At 33.9% G+C, this 6,532-nt stretch overlaps 1 long non-coding RNA gene across 1 annotated transcript; it reads left to right on the plus strand.

Moving 5' to 3' along the window:
- Window positions 1-1,077: 1,077 nt before the first annotated feature.
- Window positions 1,078-5,981, plus strand: LOC126890717 (uncharacterized). Its single transcript, XR_007700422.1, has 3 exons — window positions 1,078-1,251; window positions 1,413-5,485; window positions 5,584-5,981. It is a non-coding gene; the product is annotated as an uncharacterized LOC126890717 (long non-coding RNA).
- The last annotated feature ends 551 nt before the right edge of the window (window positions 5,982-6,532 follow it).

The following is a 6,532-nucleotide window of genomic DNA, read 5'->3' on the forward strand; positions in this document are numbered from 1 at the left end:
GACGTCCCATGTTGGACGTCCTTCGGAAGGAATAAATATGGACGTCCTTTGGACGTCCGACGTTGGACGTCCTTCGGACGGAATAAATATGGACGTCCTTTGGACGTCCGACGTTGAACGTCCTTTGGACGTCCATACTGGACGAAATACGGACGTTTTATGAACGCTTATATATTATATTGGACACATTATACCAATTACGGGATCAAATAGCAAAATAATTCAATAAAATATTAACTTACGCGTTAACTTTACGTTAATGAAATACAGTCAAACCTGTCAGTAACGGCCACTAAAATGAAAGAACTATTGGCCGATATAGAAAGGTGGCCGTTATTGCCAGTTTTTGTAGTCTAGATATACAGTAAAACTTGTGTTACTGGCCACCTGTACTAACGGCCGGTTTAAATATTCCCCAAACCAATTATATCTGGACTACAAAAACTGGCAATACCGGTGACCTTTCTATATCGGCCAATAGCTTTTTCATTTTTAGTGGCCGTTACTGACAGGTTTTACTGTAATTGGTTTGGGGAATTTTTAAACTGACCGTTAGTACAGGTGGCCGGTGTTTGCAGGGGGCCGGTAACACAGGTTTTACTGTAGTTTAAATCGAAAAGATTAAATCTTAATTCAAAATTGTATATACAATTATTACAATTATAAACAAACTATATAGTTTAATATCCAAAACATGTTTTTGATTTTATGTAATGTAATGAAAATCTTATTATTTGTAAATTATTGGTTACAATGTTTAACAATAGGAAATATTCAAGAATAAATAAAATAAAAGTTTAATCCTAACAACACAAAACATTCCAGGAATATAGGTACTACCGTTCTATTCCGTGAACATCTATCTGATTAAATTATGGGTGGAAAGTTACCACAAGATATTCTATAGTACAATGTCTTCCTGGAGGGGTAAAATTTTCCATTACAAGATTTTAAGAGAGGCCATTTACTGTTCAATTTGCGTTCATTTTCAAATTTGCCGCGCGAGTATCTATGTAGCGTCGCGTGGTCATTGGTCATCACATTTCACATTTCATTTTCATAAGATAACCGATAACCTAAAAATTTAGTAAAAATTTTGATTGGAAAAAAATGCATCGATGAGGGGGTGTGGGAAATGGAAATTAGTGGCTTTTCTGCTGTACTGTCTGCTAGTCAAGTCACACAACACTTTTTTCTATGCTGCTAGTTTTTGCTCTGGGCTCTGGCTGGATCTCTTGTTTAAACAATTTTGTAAGTATTATAAAATCCGTTTTCAATTTTCTTTATTCTTTATGAAACGAATCATTTATGCATGCATATTATTACCTGTAAATAGTACCTATTTCCTATTTCTTTTGATTTTTAATTGTAAAGAATAGAACAATTAGCCTTCATTTTAATTTTTTTTTTAGAATCAGCTGAAAGTGGCCTACAAAAAAAAACCAAGAAGGAAATGTATAGCCTTGTGGCTATGAAAGGCAAAAGAGAGATATAAAAAGTGTATTGGCTAGTTGGAAGAAAGTCCACATTGTCCATGCATAATAAGTTATTACTTTATCAACAAATATCAAGAAGATAGCAGGGTCACGAGCAACAACTTCATAAGTTCAAGAATATCGAGGAAATCCAGCTCCTCGATACTACTGCGCAAACTAGAAGATTGAAGAGGACAAAGCCTTTTGAACTAGTTTGAGTGATAGGTGATAGTGAAAAACGGAGCATAGTGCTTGTGTGCTGTGCCTGTGTATGTTAGAATAGTGCACGATCTTGTTAGATTAGATAAGAGACGCTATGGGGTAAGCTCTTCATTTTAAGAAACAGTAGTAATTTAGGTTAAATTAAAATTGCTCATTGGTCAGTTATGACCAGATTGTTTTTTTATGTTTGGCAAAAAGGACTTAAGTCAGAATTGCACATTGATAATGTTTTGATGATTTCTGGACCAGAAAAAAACTGTTGTAGATGTAAACTGTATGCACAGTAGAATCTACTACAGTACTGTAGAAATCATCAAAACATTATCGATGTGCAATTCTGACTTAAGCCCTTTTTCCCAAACATCAGAGAATTGTAATGTACAATAATTCTCCTATCTGCTTTTTCATGAATTTTGTAGGAGATGAAAAACCATTTTTAGGATCATCTGCTTTCACATGTAAATTTTGACATGTTTTGTAGTAAATAGATAGTTGAATTTACTACAAAACATGTCAAAAAATATATGAAAACAGGAGGTGACTATAAAAAAAGTTTTTAGTCTCTCTTACAAAACTCATGAAAAAACAAATCGGAGGTATGTCACATCAGTGACTATATCCAGGGAATGTCTAAAAAATATACTTTGATGTCCCAAGAACCAAATATAACCTACAGTCCATCTAATTTACTTACTGTTGCAGGTCATTATCTACGCCAGAGATCTAAGTTGACATAGTTGCCAAAGTATAAAAAGATCCTGAATCCATTTTAAATCAAATATATCACATAATTATTGTAAACGTGGATTATACAACAAAACAAATTAATATTCAATGTAAATAAGTAAAAACTTAAGAAATAGAGAACAAGAATTAAGTTATAATCTTTTAAGATTTGCAGTGCAAGAGTTTTTGCACTGCATTGTTAATAATTAAAAAACGGCTCCGAACTCTTGGCAAAAAGCTGGTAGGTTTCTTTGTATAAAATGTCTACAATAACAACTAAAAAAGTTGTCAGATACCTCGATTATTCCAAGTCGTTATAAAATTAGGTGAAATTTATATTTTTATAGTAGAGGATCTTTTTATAGTAAAGTAAATAATAAAAACAGTAAATATAATAAATAAAACAGATACTTATAGTAAAGAATATAAACAAATATGAAGTGTCATCACCGTAACTGTCAAATAAATGTTACCAATTTATTCTAAAATGTCACCTTCGTTCGATTACAGTTACAGTGTGATCCAAACAAATCTGCTTCATAAAAACGCTTTATAATCCATTTATACAAATTAAATGAAACATATTATTGTGTATTTCTTTAGGTTAACATTAATAGAAATCTTCAAATATTATTTCTACGCGTATATAATAAAATATGTCTAGTGGCTGTAATTCCATTGTACTCGGCAAAGTGATTCTAAAAAAGAACACACCTACCGCCTAAATATTTCAGTTAAAATAAATAACAGTTAGTAAATTAGACGAAGTATGTAGATATATACAGGGTGTAACAAAAATACAGGTCATAAATTTAATCACATATTCTGGGACCAAAAATAGTTTGATTGGACCTAACTTACCTTAGTACAAATGTGCACACAAGAAAAGTTACAGCCCTTTGAAGTTATATATATATATATTATAGCACTAAGGGCCTTAGAGGCCCATGGCTTGAAAAGTTTGTTTTTTTCTTCATTTTCACGTTTCTTTATGTACTGAGATCTTCTCTGGCTTGATATGTGATTTTTCTCCATTCCTTCCTGTTATTCATTTTTCTTTTCTGACCCTGTAGCACCATTCTTTCCAAATCTTTTTCGACCTCTTGCTTCCATCTATTTTTCGGCCTTCCTCTTCTCTTTCTTGAAGCTGTAGTGTAGTTTAGTACCATTTTTGGAGTCCTCGTGTTTGGCATCCTTTCAATGTGACCTCGCCATCTAAGTCTCTGTGCCTTTATCACTCATTTGAAGTTACAAGATGAAGTGATTTTTTCCAATATATCGAAAACTATTAGAGATTTTTTATTGAAAATGGACATGTGGCATTATTATGGCAGCAGTATCTTACGAAAAAACTATAGTAAAATTTGGACACCCCATAAAAATACTTTGGGGGTTTTGTTCCTTTAAACCCCCCCAAACTTTTGTGCACGTTTCAATTTAATTATTATTGTAGTACCATTTAAACACAACGTTTTAAAAACTTTTTTGCCTCTTATTGCTTTTTCGAAAAGTCAATTTTTATCGAAATATTTTGAATATTTGTCAAATCCACCACATATTTGTATATGGTTAAGTACGATTATGAAGACTTGGTAATAATATGCAGACTTATTTATGCTTTACATTTTTAGGTATATTTTGAACCATATTAAAAAAGAAGCCAGATCTCGATAAAATGTGCCTTATCGAAAAAATACAAAGAGGCAAAAAAGTTTTAAAAACATTCTGTTTAACTAATGGTACCTCAGTAATAGTTTAATTGGAACGTACACAAACATTTGGGGGGTTTAAAGGAACAAAACCCCCATAAAATTTTTATGTAGACATGTTAAAAAAGAAGTCGCAACTCGATAAAAACTGCCTTATCTGAAAAATACTAAGAAACAAAAATATTGAATTTAACTAATGGTACCACAATAATAAAATTGAATTGGAACATACACAAAAGTTTGGGAGGATCTAAGGGATCAAGACCCCCATAAAATTTTTATGGGGTGCACAAATTTCACCATAATTTTTCTGTAAGATATTCCTGCCATAATACTGCCACATGTCCATTTTCAATAAAAAATCGCTAATAGTTTTCGATATAATCGAAAAAATCGATTTTCATTTTGTAATTTCAAAGGGCTGTAACTTTTTTTATGTGCATATTTGTACTAAGGTAAGTTAGGTTCATTCGAACTATTTTTGGTCCCAGAATATGTGATTTAATTTATGACGTGTATTTTTGTTACACCCTGTATATACAACCGATTACCCACCACCTTAAAAATTGGGCATTTTTGATGTCTCGAATTTCCTAAACCTGTTGTTGCATCTAAGTGATTTTTTTATAATATTCTAGCCTAGGCCCTAGGCTATAGGTTAAGTACCTCCTTATGCTTGTCATGCACGGGGAGCTATACTGTAATATATATTATATCACATCGCACTCTATAGTAATGAGTGAGCCTGCACATACGGAACCATTTGTTTCCTGTCTGCAGGCTCACTCATTACTATAGAGAGCGATATGATATAATGTACATATATTACAGCATAGCTCCCTGTGCATGACAAGCTTAAGGAGGTAACCTATAGCCTAGGCTATAATATTATAAAAAAATCACTTAGATGAAACAACAGGTTTAGGAAATACGAGACATCAAAAATACCCCATATTTAAGGTGGTGCGTTAATTTCTTGGAGAAGTGTATTGTAATTTAATGTAAATAATGTAATATCCAATAATTGTAATTTAATATAAGATGTAATATAAGTTCCTTAAAAAATATATTTTTTATTTCCCACGACATTAGATGGATGTTCGGCAGCAAGACATTGGACCAAACTGGGACGTCCTGTGAAGGCCAATTGACGTCCACCGAACGTCCCTTCGGATGTTAAGTGGACCTCCATTGGGCGTTTGGCAACGTGGCATTTGGACCAAAATTGGACGTCCTGTTAAGGTCCAATTCACGTCCCCTAGAACATCCGGTTAAGGTCCAATTTACTTCCGATTAAGGTCCAATTTACGTCCGATTAAGGTCCCATTTACGTCCGATTAAGGTCCAATTTACGTCCTATTAAGGTCCAATTTACGTCCGATAAGGTCCAATTTACGTCCGATTAAGGTCCAATTTACGTCCGATTAAGGTCCCATTTACGTCCGATTAAGGTCCTATTAAGGTCCAATTTACGTCCGGTTAAGGTCCAATTTACGTCCGATTAAGGTCCCATTTACGTCCCATTAAGGTCCAATTTACGTCCTCTTAAGGTCCAATTTACGTCCGATTAAGGTCCAATTTACGTCCGATTAAGGTCCAATTTATGTCCGATTAAGGTCCAATTTACGTCCGATTAAGGTCCAATTTACGTCCGATTAAGGTCCAATTTACGTCCGATTAAGGTCCAATTTACGTCCCCTAGGACGTCCGATCAAGGTCCAAATTACGTCCGATTAAGGTCCAATATACGTCCCCTCGGACCTTAGATGGACGTCCAATGGACGTTCGGTAGCGCGACATTTGGACCAAAATAGGACGTATAAAGGACGTTCCTCGGACGAAAACGGACGTCCAATGGACGTCCCTAAAGTCCGTGAAGGACGTCCAATGGACGTCCATTGGACGTCCTTGTGCTATTAGGGTGTACTCTTTAAAGGTTTTCACCTCCTATTTTGTTAAACCTCCATCGATTTGCATGAAACTTGGTGACTAGTTAGAACATACCTCAGGAAATAAAAATGATTTGGTGCCAACTTGCACTTTTAACCTGGGGGTGAATACCACCCCTTCTGGGGGGGGGGGGTGAAAACGATTTTATTAAAAATACCCCCATAAATTGATAGAGGCACAAATTATAAGTAAAATTTGTTATATCATGTTATTAAAATAAATCAATACTTTTTGAATTATTAAAGATCAAAGATTTGTCTGTTTAAGGGCACATTCGTGAAGTTACGGATGATAAAAAGAACATATTAATTAATTGTATGTTACTAAAATATTATTTTTATATTATTTGGATATTATAAATTTAGCAAAAGTGTATTCGAATATGTCAAATGTACCCATTATTGGACACCCCCAGTTTCTGGACATATTCAGTTTATAATAAAAAAAATC

This window comes from Diabrotica virgifera, chromosome 8 (genome assembly GCF_917563875.1).
Source record: "Diabrotica virgifera virgifera chromosome 8, PGI_DIABVI_V3a".
Taxonomy (NCBI): Eukaryota; Metazoa; Arthropoda; class Insecta; order Coleoptera; family Chrysomelidae; genus Diabrotica; species Diabrotica virgifera.